The sequence below is a fragment of the Lycorma delicatula genome, chromosome 4 (assembly GCF_047948215.1).
Source record: "Lycorma delicatula isolate Av1 chromosome 4, ASM4794821v1, whole genome shotgun sequence".
Taxonomy (NCBI): Eukaryota; Metazoa; Arthropoda; class Insecta; order Hemiptera; family Fulgoridae; genus Lycorma; species Lycorma delicatula.
In genome coordinates, this window is record NC_134458.1 from 190,292,221 (window position 1) to 190,304,890 (window position 12,670).

Below are 12,670 nucleotides of genomic sequence, written 5' to 3' on the forward strand. Positions count from 1 at the left end.
GATTTGCTGTGTGTTGAGCAAAAATCTAAAATAATACACCCTGAACTGTTTCAGAGCATATCAGATTTGCTATGTGTTGATCAAAAATCTAAAATAATACACCCTGAACTTTTTCAGAGCATAACAGATTTGCTATGTATTGATCAAAAATCTAAAACAATTCATACACCCTGAACTGTCAGAGCATATCAGATTTGCCACATGTTGAACAAAAATCTAAAATTATACACCCTGAACTGTTTCAGAGCATATCAAATTTGCTATGTGTTTATAAAAAATCTAAAATAATACACCCTGAACTGTTTCAGAGCATATCAGATTTGCTATGTGTTGATCAAAAATCTAAAATAATACACCCTGAACTGTTTCAGAGCATAACAGATTTGCTATGTGTTGATCAAAAATTTAAAACAATTCATACACCCTGAACTGTCAGAGCATATCAGATTTGCCACATGTTGAACAAAAATCTAAAATGATACACCTTGAACTGCGTCGGAGAATATCAAAAATTTTCTGTCTGTATAATACTGTGTATTTCTACAGTTACATAATTTGAACCTGTATTTCTACAAAAAAAATTAGAAGACTGTACTAGGAAATATTAACCAGAAGATTTTTGTTTTATAATTTTAATAGAAAAATATTATGGATTTGAAGAAACATAACTTAAGGGATTTTTCTATTATTTTCAATATTAAAAATAGAAGATTTTTCAAAGAAATCAATTACTCAGAGAGTATTTAATAATAATGAATTTACTTGTATTTTATATATTTCTTTTTTTCCCTTTTGTACTTGTGCAGGTGTATGCATTACTATCCAGACCTCTTAATTACCCCTTTCAAGATTCTCTTAAGATCGCATTTTCACAGCATAATATGGCCAATCCTGGTTGGAATTAAAAAAAAAAAGTCTATAATTTATATTATTGAAAAAAAGGTAAGTTGCTAATGATAGCAAATGAAATCAAGTTGTGATTGATGACAATGCAAGTGAAAAGGGGGTATTAAATAATGCAACTACTAAATGTAATATTGAAGCTACCTTTATCTGTAGGATTATAGAAAAAAATTTAATTTTATTATTCAGTAATCCATAAGGAGGTCTTTTTTCATCAACAATATGAAATATAATTACAAAGAAATTCTATATGTGAACAGTGGGAGGTGCAGAGTGATTAATAGCAGGCGACAGGTACCGATTACATTTCCAATTCTAATCTCGTATAAGAAAGAGAATGTGCTCGATTTCAGTTTTAGGAATGGAATGGAATGCAAAGTTGGCAGGAGTCTATTACTCCCTACTTTATCGCAGAACCTGGACAGAGTCCCTTGCTGCTGGATCATTTTAATCGGGCTTGTTTTTTAAAAGGTTATTTTTTAATCTCGGATCTAATTTTTCAAGTTTTCTCTACTATTATTTTAGTGAATTTAAGACGGATTTAATTGCATTCCAATCCGTTGTTAAACCAGCGTTATCGAACCCATTTCATGGGCCGACCGCGGAAGGCTAGGCTTATAAAGCCTGTCCTCCCGACGTAATTCCCCTTCAGACCGTCCACTGAAGTCCTTTCGGTGCTAACTCTTTAATAGGCTAGCAGGAATACGCCACAACGGGACACTAGCTATAAGGAGGGAGGAATGCGTCCCCTTTTCCGGAGGAGTCGCTATTGCTGGGTTATTTTGTCTTATTGTAAGTTTTGAAATAGGAGAGGTTGTGTAGAAGCTCTTCATCCGCTTCTGGTATGGCTGCCCTTCAGGACGCATCTCTGCTGGGCTCTGTTCCGGACTCCAGTCCGTGATGTTGAGGCGAGTGGTTGGTCTTCCTTCTTCTTCTCCCTCTTCTTCTTCCGAAGACCTCTTCGTTCTTCTTTGGCCTGCACTTTCCAAGAATTGGTAGTAACCGAAGTTACATACCATTAACCTTGAAATTCCCGAGGCCCCGAAGGGCTGAACGGGGGAAAGTGCAGGTTTCTTCATTCTTCTGTGCTGTCAGTGGCTGCTGAGCAGGTGACTGCTGGGCAGGTGGCTGCTGGGCTTGTGACTGCTGGGCTGATGGCTGCTGGGCTCGTTCCCTCTTTCTTCTTTCTTGAAAGGAAAGGAAGGTAATAGGGAACTTACAAATGGTGATACCTATTCGCAATCGCGGTTTTGGGGCGGCGATTTTGTGGAAAGAAGCAAACAGTAATTATTCACTCCACGTAATTATTAACCTTCAGACACACGTGTGTCTGAGAAGGGGGTTTCAGTTTTGCATGGGTTTGGAAAATGGTTTATAAAAAATATACATTTATAGAAATAAACTAATAATTTCAGTGGATAACCACCAGGCAGCATATGGTATATACTACTCTAGAAGACTAAAACCAGGGGGTTTATATATATAGTTTGCTCATACGAAAGGTTTAATGTAGTGTATTTTTAGGTTGTAAAAATGATCAAAGGTAATACTGACGGATTCCTGATGGATATACTGTAATAGTTCCTTGCAGAAGTCCAGTATACTTTCAAATACTGTTTGATGGTGTCAAAAATAGATTTATGTAATGTTAGATGGTTAGGGTGAAAAGTTTTTTTTTAATGAATGCCAAAAAACTGATGATGTGTTGTATTCCTAAATTTGTTTATATGTAGATAATCAATGGGCATTTTAGAATTAATTTTGTTGTTAAATATGGTTATTTATTTAAGAAATTACTTAGGATAATTATAAAATAAAAGCAAGTCCACAAAGAAAATAAGATGCGAGGCTATTTTACATAAACAGATCAAATACGATTGAAAAAAGCCAATACTATGAATTAGTAAATCACAAATTTCTCCTTATTTAAAAATAATAAATTTAAACAAAACTGGAGAAATTGTATAAACAGCCTTTAAGTGGTTTATTTACCCTGTTCCTTAAAATCAATTATATTATAATTTAACCTCTTTGAAGAAACAGTTATAATTTAATAATTGATAATCGATTTATATTACATTTAAATTTAGATATTCAACTCAAATACAGCAGAATGAATGATATACATAAAATACCCATCAACTAAACTTAAACTAGTGTAATTAATGTTAGTAAGTTACTCAATGTTAGTAAAACAATTTTTTATGATAAAACAGTTATATTTCTAAGCTACATAAAAAGAACATGCAATTACAAGCCGCATGAAATTACTAGCTACATAACAAGGACATGCAATTACAAGCTACCTAATTATTTTATGTATATTGTTAAAATTACTGTATTTGAGGCAACAAAACCGTGTAAACATAATTTATATACAAAATATACATAGTAAAAACATTTATCTCTCTCCAAAGAGGTTAAATTTAAATATTTAATTAAAAGGTTAGGAAACTAATGCTTATTAATATTTTTGAAAAAATTGTATTGTTTGCATTACATTAAAAAACAGACAATTCACATAAAGAACAAGATTATATTGTACTACTTGTTATTATGAAAATAAATGGAACCTTTACAGTATGTGGTCATTTGACTAGTTAAATCCATAAAGGTATGAATATAAACTGGGATTGTATTTTTCTTCCTGTATGAAGTTTTACAAACGGCTATACATAATTAAATAAATTCAGTAAAATAATTGTAACTGAAAAGAAAAAGCAGAACAAAAAATTGTAAATGATAGAATTACATAAAAAATATATTAAAGCGTAGACTAAAATTCATTTAGAAGAAAAATGAGTAATTAAAAAAATTATGTGCTTATTTTTTTTCTACCTAGTCATCTGTATAATCAGAATAAATAAAAAAATTGCAACTGCTTGAAAATAATTAAAAAATACGATAAAACCTTTTTGATTGTATTACAGTATTCAGAAATTTGTGTGTCGGTTGGCAATTCACTACAAATGGTAATGGATCAAATGAAAATATTGAAAATGGATTAGAACAAGTATTGAATATTCAGTTTTTATTTATTACAGAGCTGAAAAAAATTAAAATAAATTTAGCTAAAACAGGTTTGGTTGATTACACAATAAAACACCTTTACAAAAGATTTCTTTTCCAGGTTATAACCAAGAGACCCAGAAATGAATGCAGTTAACTACAACTGATGTCCAGGAAAAATTTTGAAATATGGGAAACAAAAATAAATTTTAAATTATCTTTAATCAAGATAAAAGATAATTTCTTATTATTATAAACTCTTGAGAAATAAAGGAAGAATACCTCTGCAATAATGGAAAATATTTGTACAAGTGATAATTGGCTCTTATTTCTACAACTTTCTAGAGAATTACTGAAAAAAGAAATTGATAACATAAATGTGAAAATGTGAGGATTTCCAATAATATTTGGTTCAATGAGTTTGTATGAAAGAAGATTAAGATTGTTCAAGCGGGGAAATAACACAATTATTATGATCCGAAAAAAACTAAAAAAGAATAAGAGTATTTTAAATATGATACATAACTGCCCATTATTGTTTTTTAATTCAAACTACAATCTTATCTTAATACAGTTTCTAAAAAATATTTACTAATAATTAAAGTGTTCGATACATCAAACAATAAAATTTGATAGTTCCTGCAAGATATTCATCGTACCAAGGTATTGTACTTGTTTTCAGTAGACATTAAAGGTAGCCAAGCGCAAGAAAAAACATGTCTATTCAGTACATATACTGAATAGTATATATACTGAAATTACACTTAACTATTTGTACAAGTATCCAGATGTAATATAAAAATTTGGCAATTCCTATAAAATTATTGAAAATATTAATACATTTTATAGCATTTTCTTGAATAAAATTCATTTTAGTTCCTACATAAAATTCATCGGTAATTAATTTTATAAAAATTTTGCCATGTTGATGTATCTTTTCAAAAAAAGATTACATCACCCCTCTTTTTTTTTGAATAAAACAAATTTTGTAAAATGGAAGATTATTATTTATCTAGAATAGATTTTAAATTAAAAAACCAAATTTCATAAAAAAAAAGATCATCATATAAACTGTAACAACGTGCTTTAAAAAATCTAGGTTAAATTTTAATTTTCATTAAACTGTAATTAAGAAAAAAAATGTTTAATTTAAAACCGATATATTAAAAAAAAATTAAACTATGTTGTATGCAATAAAATAAATGTCCCTCACTTTAAAATAATGTCCTAAATTATGTGGTTATCCAGTCTAGAAGATTGTTCAAGTTACCACAGATGTACATAGTTCAACGTTTTCGGCGATACTGCCTTTTACTTCGTATGAGGTTACAAGATATTGAAAAACAAGTTAATTACCGTACTGCGTTTCTGATTGGTCAATCATATCGGAGAGTTTCGTTACAGACCCGAGCGACTACCTCGTGACATATCTTATCCGTCCAACGTTAAAAGACAAGAGACAAACAACTTTGTTATAAGAATTGAAAAACAAGTTAATTACTTTATTGTGTTTCTGATTGGTCAATTGTATTACAGTTGTTTAATTGTTCTAATGAATCCCTCCTGACATAACTTAGTAATCTTCAATATATATAATCGCTTTAAAATATATATTTGAATTTAAAATAAAAGAAGAAAGCAATTTCAAAACGTTTTTTTTTTTTTACTTTTACCTGTTTCAAAATATTACTTAATAAAAATAAATTACGTCATCACAATTGCCGATGTAGTCGAAAATTAACAGACATTTTTTTTCAATAGTAATTTACAAAACTGAACTTTTGTTTTTTGCACCGATATATTTTTTTTCAGTTAAGAAAAAAAAATTGGTAATATTATGTTCTCTAAGACAGAATAAGGTATTAATTTGTTAATTAATATCAGTGAAAATTACTAAATATAAAATGAATTTTGTTATAAATTAATTTCCAGACATAATATTTTTTATTAAATGGGATATATTTGGTCCCGCCTTTGCTAACAGCGAAGGTTTCACACAAAAATTCTTCCTATACCTAACTTCAATAAGACGATGCACTCAAATCATCGCTCGTTTCGCCTGCGCTATTCGGAATTTTATATCGCTCCTGCTTCATCCATCTTTAGTAATTCTACTTCCCAAATAACAGAATTCTTCTACCTCCATAATCTTTTCTCTTCCTATTTTTTTAAATTCAGTGGTCCATCTTCGTTATTTCTACTACATTTCATTACTTTCATTTTGTTCTTGTTTATTTTCACGCGGTAGTTCGTGCGTAGGACTTCATCCATGCTGTTCATTGTTTCTTCTAAATATTTGTTACTCTCGGCTAGAATTACTATATCATCAGCAAATCGTAGCATCTTTATCTTTTCACCTTGCACTGTTACTTCAGATCTAAATCGTTCTTTAACATCATTAAGTGCTAGTTCTGTGTAAAGATTAAAAAGTAACGGAGATAGGGAACATCCTTGTCGGACTCCCTTTCTTATTACGGCTTCTTTCTTATGTTCTTCAATTATTACTGTTGCAGTTTGGTTCCTGTAAATGTCAGCAATTGTTCTTCTCTACACTTCAACCGTAAACTTTTTAAAATGCTGAACATTGCATTTATACCTTTGTTTTTCCTGTTTAGCCTCCGGTAACTACCGTTCCGATAATACTTCAGAGGATGAATGAGGATGATATGTATGAGTGTAAATAAAGTGTAGTCTTGTACATTCTCAGTTCGACCATTCCTGAGATGTGCGGTTGTTAATTGAAACCCAACCCACCACAGAATATTCAAATCCGTGTAAAAATATCTGGCTTTACTAGGACTTGAACGCTGAAACTCTCGACTTCCAAATCAGCTGATTTGGGAAGACGCGTTCACCACTAGACCAACCCGGTGGGTTTGCATTTATCCCTTTTTTTCTTTTTTCCTGTTTAGCCTCCGGTAACTACCGTTTAGATAATACTTCAGAGGATGATATGTATGAGTGTAGTCTTGTACATTCTCAGTTCGACCATACCTGAGATGTGTGATTAATTGAAACCCAACCACCAAAGAACACCGGTATCCACGATCTAGTATTCAAGTCCGTGTAAAAGTTTACTAGGCGATTAAAAAATACCTGGCGATTATGTTCGGTACTTTCATTATATGCCACCCAAAAATTCTTTACCAAATCACTCAAAAATAATTATCATGTTAAAAACCAATTTTAAGTCGAGAAAAAATGGAAAAAATTTTGTCAACAAATTTTTTCGATTTTTTCTATATATTTTTTTTTTAAATTATCGGAAGGTAAAATTATAATTTTACATTTAGACCTATATTGTAAAAATCGGAGGGGCTCTACCCCCCTCCCAACACTCCTGAACAATCATTATATTTCCTTGATTTTGGGCATAAAAATAATTTTAAAATGAAAAAATATTATTTTCCTCGCTAATCAAGTTTGAACATCTTAGTAACTCACTCAATATAACAATTTATATTTTATTAATATAATTTAATCAAACTTAACCTACGCTCGCTAACCTTGTCTAATTAACACAGTAATGTTTTGAGTATTTAAATAATAAATTCAAACGGCGTTCAACACTCTTTTTCTTGTAAAATTTTAAACCGAAATGATGTGTCATACGTCAACCTTCCTATTTAAAAAATTAAGTTTGATTCAATATGGCGGAAAAAATTAAAAACCCACCATAATGCAGATTTTTTTAACTGTGATGAACCCCATTTCATTCTCCCTCCAAAGACCTCTCAGCTATGCAGTATAAGCTGTTTCCATACTTAAATATAACTCTGTATATAACACCTATAACTGCATTTCACATGCTCTTTCAATCTTGTACAGGAACCGTAATATTGATCTATACATGTGTGCGTGCGTGCGGACACGCTTTTTTTCGAACTATAATATATTTACACATTTTTTTTTTGTAATAAGGATTCGGTGATTATATTTCTTCTTCGCTTCCGTCGCCCCAATTTAGCGAATATACTAGATGCAGAGGCGTGCCTATGGCACGCCTTCCACATCTAGACCCTCCAAACGGGTTGCCCTGGCGTACGGCGTCTCAGAATTGGATTATTAGGTGTCCAAAATTTATTACCTCTTGGGTAAAAATATTTTTTTTTGAATGATGAATATTGATATAATGAAAGTTAAATAAGAAATCTAACTCTAGAAATTGATACTAACGAATCAGGATTTTCCGCTAGTGATCGGTACATTCCGGTGCCTACATTTTGGTTAGAGTTCATTACTTTATGAACATAAATAAATAAAAAGTATGTAAAAAAATGTTTAAAACACCACTCTTAAATTAAACGATGCAAATATCTAAGATTAAAAACCGGGTTGGTCTAGTGGTGAACGGTCTTTCCCAAATCAGCTGATTTGGAAGTCGAAAGTTCCAGCGTTCAAGTCCCAGTAAAGTCAGTTATTTTTATACGGATTCGAATACTAAATCGTGGATACCGGTGTTCTTTGGTAATTGGGTTTCAATTAACCACACATCTGGAATGGTCGAACTGAGAATGTACAAAACTACACTTCATTCACACTCATACATATCATCCTCTGAAGTATTATCTAAACGGTAGTTACCGGAGGCTAAACACGAAAAAGAAAGAAGATATCTAAGATTATGTGAAAGTCATAGCTTCCAATCAAAAATTTGGTGTTTTTCCCAATCTTTTCTTACGCGTGTTTTAATCCCACTCTTTAGGCTATAAATGTAAAACCAACTTGCAAGTTACCCACTGCATTAAAATGTGAAAACCTTAATTTTTTGATAGCTCTTACGGTAGTATCTCTTGAAAAAAAAACAGTGGAAAATGTTCATCTTCTTCCTTTCTTTTTCCTGTTTAGCCTCCGGCAATTACCTTTCAGATAATACTTCAGAGGATGATATGTATGAGTGTAGTCTTGTACATTCTCAGTTCGACCATTCCTGAGATGTGTGGTTAATTGAAACCCAACCACCAAAGAACACCGGTATCCACGATCTAGTATTCAAATCCGTGTAAAAATATCTGACTTTACTAGGACTTGAACGCTGGAACTCTCGACTTCCAAATTAGCTGATTTGGGAAGACGCCTTCATCACTATACCAACCCGGTGGGTTTTTCATCTTCTTCCTAGAAAATTACAACTTTACTCATTTAGAATTATGGCTGTAACTAATTGTTTGCACAATTTAAAAAAATACTTTTTTAAATTTATTATCACCACATAGGAATTATTTTCTTAAAAATTAATTTTACCCCAATGCTTCCTCTTGCAGGTGCCCCGAAAATGAAAAAAAAAATCTTTTTGTTTAACAAAATACATTTTGAGCGTTAAAAGGTTTGAATTATATAAAGAAGATTTTTTTTTTAAATTACTTAATACCTCTGCCTGATGGGGAGATCCAAAATAATTTTTTTTTTTTTAAATTTCGGTTTTAATTCATTTAAAATCAATTTTATTCAATATTTTAATCATGAAAGTATTTATAACGAATAACTATTTTTGAAGTCGGTGTCAGCCAGCACAAGTTAAACATAAAATTACGTAAAGTTAGTACCTCAACCGACCGCTAGGCAGCTAAACAGGATTCCCACATGTAAAGTGGGATCTCAAGAGCATATAAAAGAGAGCATCTTACGACCATACCTCATCTTGAGTTCGCTAAGGCAAATGTACTTGCTGACAATATAAGAGGTGCGACAATAAAGTAATGAGACTGACGTGAAAAAAAAATGTTGCTTACCGTTTTAGTCATGTTTAGTGTTGTCTCCTTCAAAGTAGTTCCCCTCTGATTGCACACATTTATTCCAGTGCTTCTGCCATTGATGGTAACATTCCTGGAACTCATCTTCTGTAATATCCTGCAAGACCCTCGTCACAGATTTTTGGACATCTTGTATTGTTTGAAAATGGTGTCCCTTGACCGCCATTTTGACTCTTGGAAATAGAAAAAAGTCGCACGGAGCGATATCTGGTGAATAAGGTGGCTGTGGTAGTACTGAAATTTGTTTTGAGGTTAAAAATCGCTGTACTGACAGAGCAGTATGGGATCGCGCATTATCGTGATGCAGAATCCAATTATCAGCAATGTTGTCACGGACACGAAGAACTCGTTTACGAAGTCTTTCTAAAATTTATTTGCAGAAATATCGGTTAACTGTTTGTCCAGGAGGCACCCACTCTTTATGAACAATTCCCTTGGAATCGAAGAAGCACACAAGCGTGCGTTTCACTTTTGACTTTGACATGCGAGGTTTTTTTTGGTCCGGGTGATCCCTTTGAGCACCGTTGCGAACTTTGGCGTTTTGTCTCTGGATCGTATTGAAAAAACCAACCTTCATCACCAGTGATAACACGGCTCAACAAATCTGGATCGATTTCAGTTTGTTCTAACAGATCGGCTGCCACATTTTTCCGCGTTTCTCGCTGTTGTTGTGTGAGATTTTTGGGGACCGTTTTTGCACAAATCTTTCTCGTACCAAGATCTTCAGTTATTATTAGACGAACCGTTTCTCGATCGATGTTGAGTTCTTCTGCGATCATTTTCACGGATAATCTTCGATCAGATCGTACGATTTCACGCACCCCGGTCAAGTTGACATCTGTCCGTGAGGTTGAAGGTCGTCCACTGCGGTCTTCATCTTCAACATTCGTTCTGCCTTCACTAAAAATTTTATGCCGCCGAAAAACTTGAGCTCTTGACATAACCTCCTCTCCAAAAGCCTTCTGAAGCTTACCGTAAGTTGTCGTCGCGTTTTCACCCGATTTAACGCAAAAAGAAACGGCATACCGTCGCGCAATATTTTGCGGTTTCATTTCTGTGACGAGAGACACAAACACGTGTTCATTTATTACAGCACAACTCACGACCGAGCAGTCGCATCAATGTGCCGCTTGGACTAGAAGTAGCTTATAGACCAAGGTCAAAGATGGTGTGCCTACGCAAGCTGCAAGGTTGCCACATCTTGCAAAGAAAAATCAGTCTCAATACTTTATTGTCACACCTCATATGTACCTAAGCATCTATAAAGTATTCTTATAGCATATATTTGTATGTCACATATTTTTTGTTACATTTCTGTAGATCTCATTTTATTATAGTAAAACTTCTAATACCAATTTTGCATTGTTTCAAGTAGTACTTGTATAATATAGATCATATGTTGTTTTTTTTTATTTAACTTGCGTTAGCTGACACCGACTTCAAAAATAGTTATTTGTTGTAAATACTTTTTACTTTAGTTAATAAATAAAAATATAATTATTTGTAACATTTTAGTACTATTGTTTTTTAAAGTCGGCTTTTATTTTTACTTTTTTATAAATTATTCTACTTCACAATTTTTAGTGGTATCTAGTACATATATGTATTATACTAGTTCCCTGTCACAGCTTTGCCTGCGCTATGTGGTTATTTGTGTTTCCTGTGGCGGTCAATCTTCTTGTTTTGTTTTTTAGTCAAGCAAGTGCAGCCAATCACACATACATTAACGGTGGCAGTGGCTGTGTTGTTTGAGCCACAGCACCATATACCTACGCACCCCTGAAAAGAAATGAAATTAAAAAAAACACAAAAACGGTTTTTAAATATTTATCTGAAGAGTATTTCCAAGCCCAAATGTACTGAATATCTCATTTAATATGGTCACGATTGGGAAAATTTACAATCATTGTTCAAACATTTTTTTACATTTCTTCACTCCTTTCAAGGTCGAATTTAAAAAATCTAGTAATGTTTTATTCACATGAAGATTATACAATCATTCAAAAATTAGGTTGATTTATCCATTTGTTACAGAGATATTAAAAAAATAGCCAAGGTTTAACAAAAATTCAAAAAACCATTTTAACCCTTGAAACTCAGAATTTAAAAAATCTAGAAATTGGTTTTTAGATATTCACATGAAGATTACGCAAAAAAAAAATTAAAGCTGATATCTTCATTTGTTACTGAGAAATTAAAAAAAAATTGTAAATTTCATTGTTACTCCATATCCCCTTAAATTCAGAATAATTAAACCTCAGATTGTAAAAAAAACTTTTAAAATAATTAATAATTCATTAATAAAAAATCAGATTAATAAAATAAAATTTTATGTACTTCTTTTAAAAAAAAAAGTGAATATGTAATTTAATAGGCATACAAAGAATTCATGTAGTGCCCACATCAGATTTTTATTCGGTTACCGAGTGATGCAAATATTATAAATTTGAATTATATTGAATTCATATTATTAAACGCTTTATTCGTGGTCACTACATGAAGAATTTACTAATATTAAGAATTATTCTACAATAAGCATAAACTATACAATTAATAATATTTTTTACATTTTTCTATGCATGGAATATTTGACCATTAAGATTTATAATAATGTCACACGCATCCTTCTGGTATTTATTTAACGACAAGAATTTATAAATAGGCGAGCCAAAAATGGATGTATTCGTTAAAAACTCAACTTCTTCTTGTTTTAAAACAGCTAGCGATTGTAAGAAAAAGATACAAAAAAATAATTCCAAATGTCACCTAAAAAAGAAAACAGGCCTGCGAAGAACTGAAAGCCGTCTTATATTAAAAATAAGTATCATTTTGAAAAGGATATAAATGAAAATTTACAACTGGATATTAAAAAACTGAAATGATTAATCATGTCTAAAAGATGTTTCACTTTGAATCTCACCGCAAAAAAACAGTCTCTACCAAGAGACTGTAATGGCTTTAGAGTCGGAAATATCTGAACGCAAGTCTGAAAATGAGAAACTAAG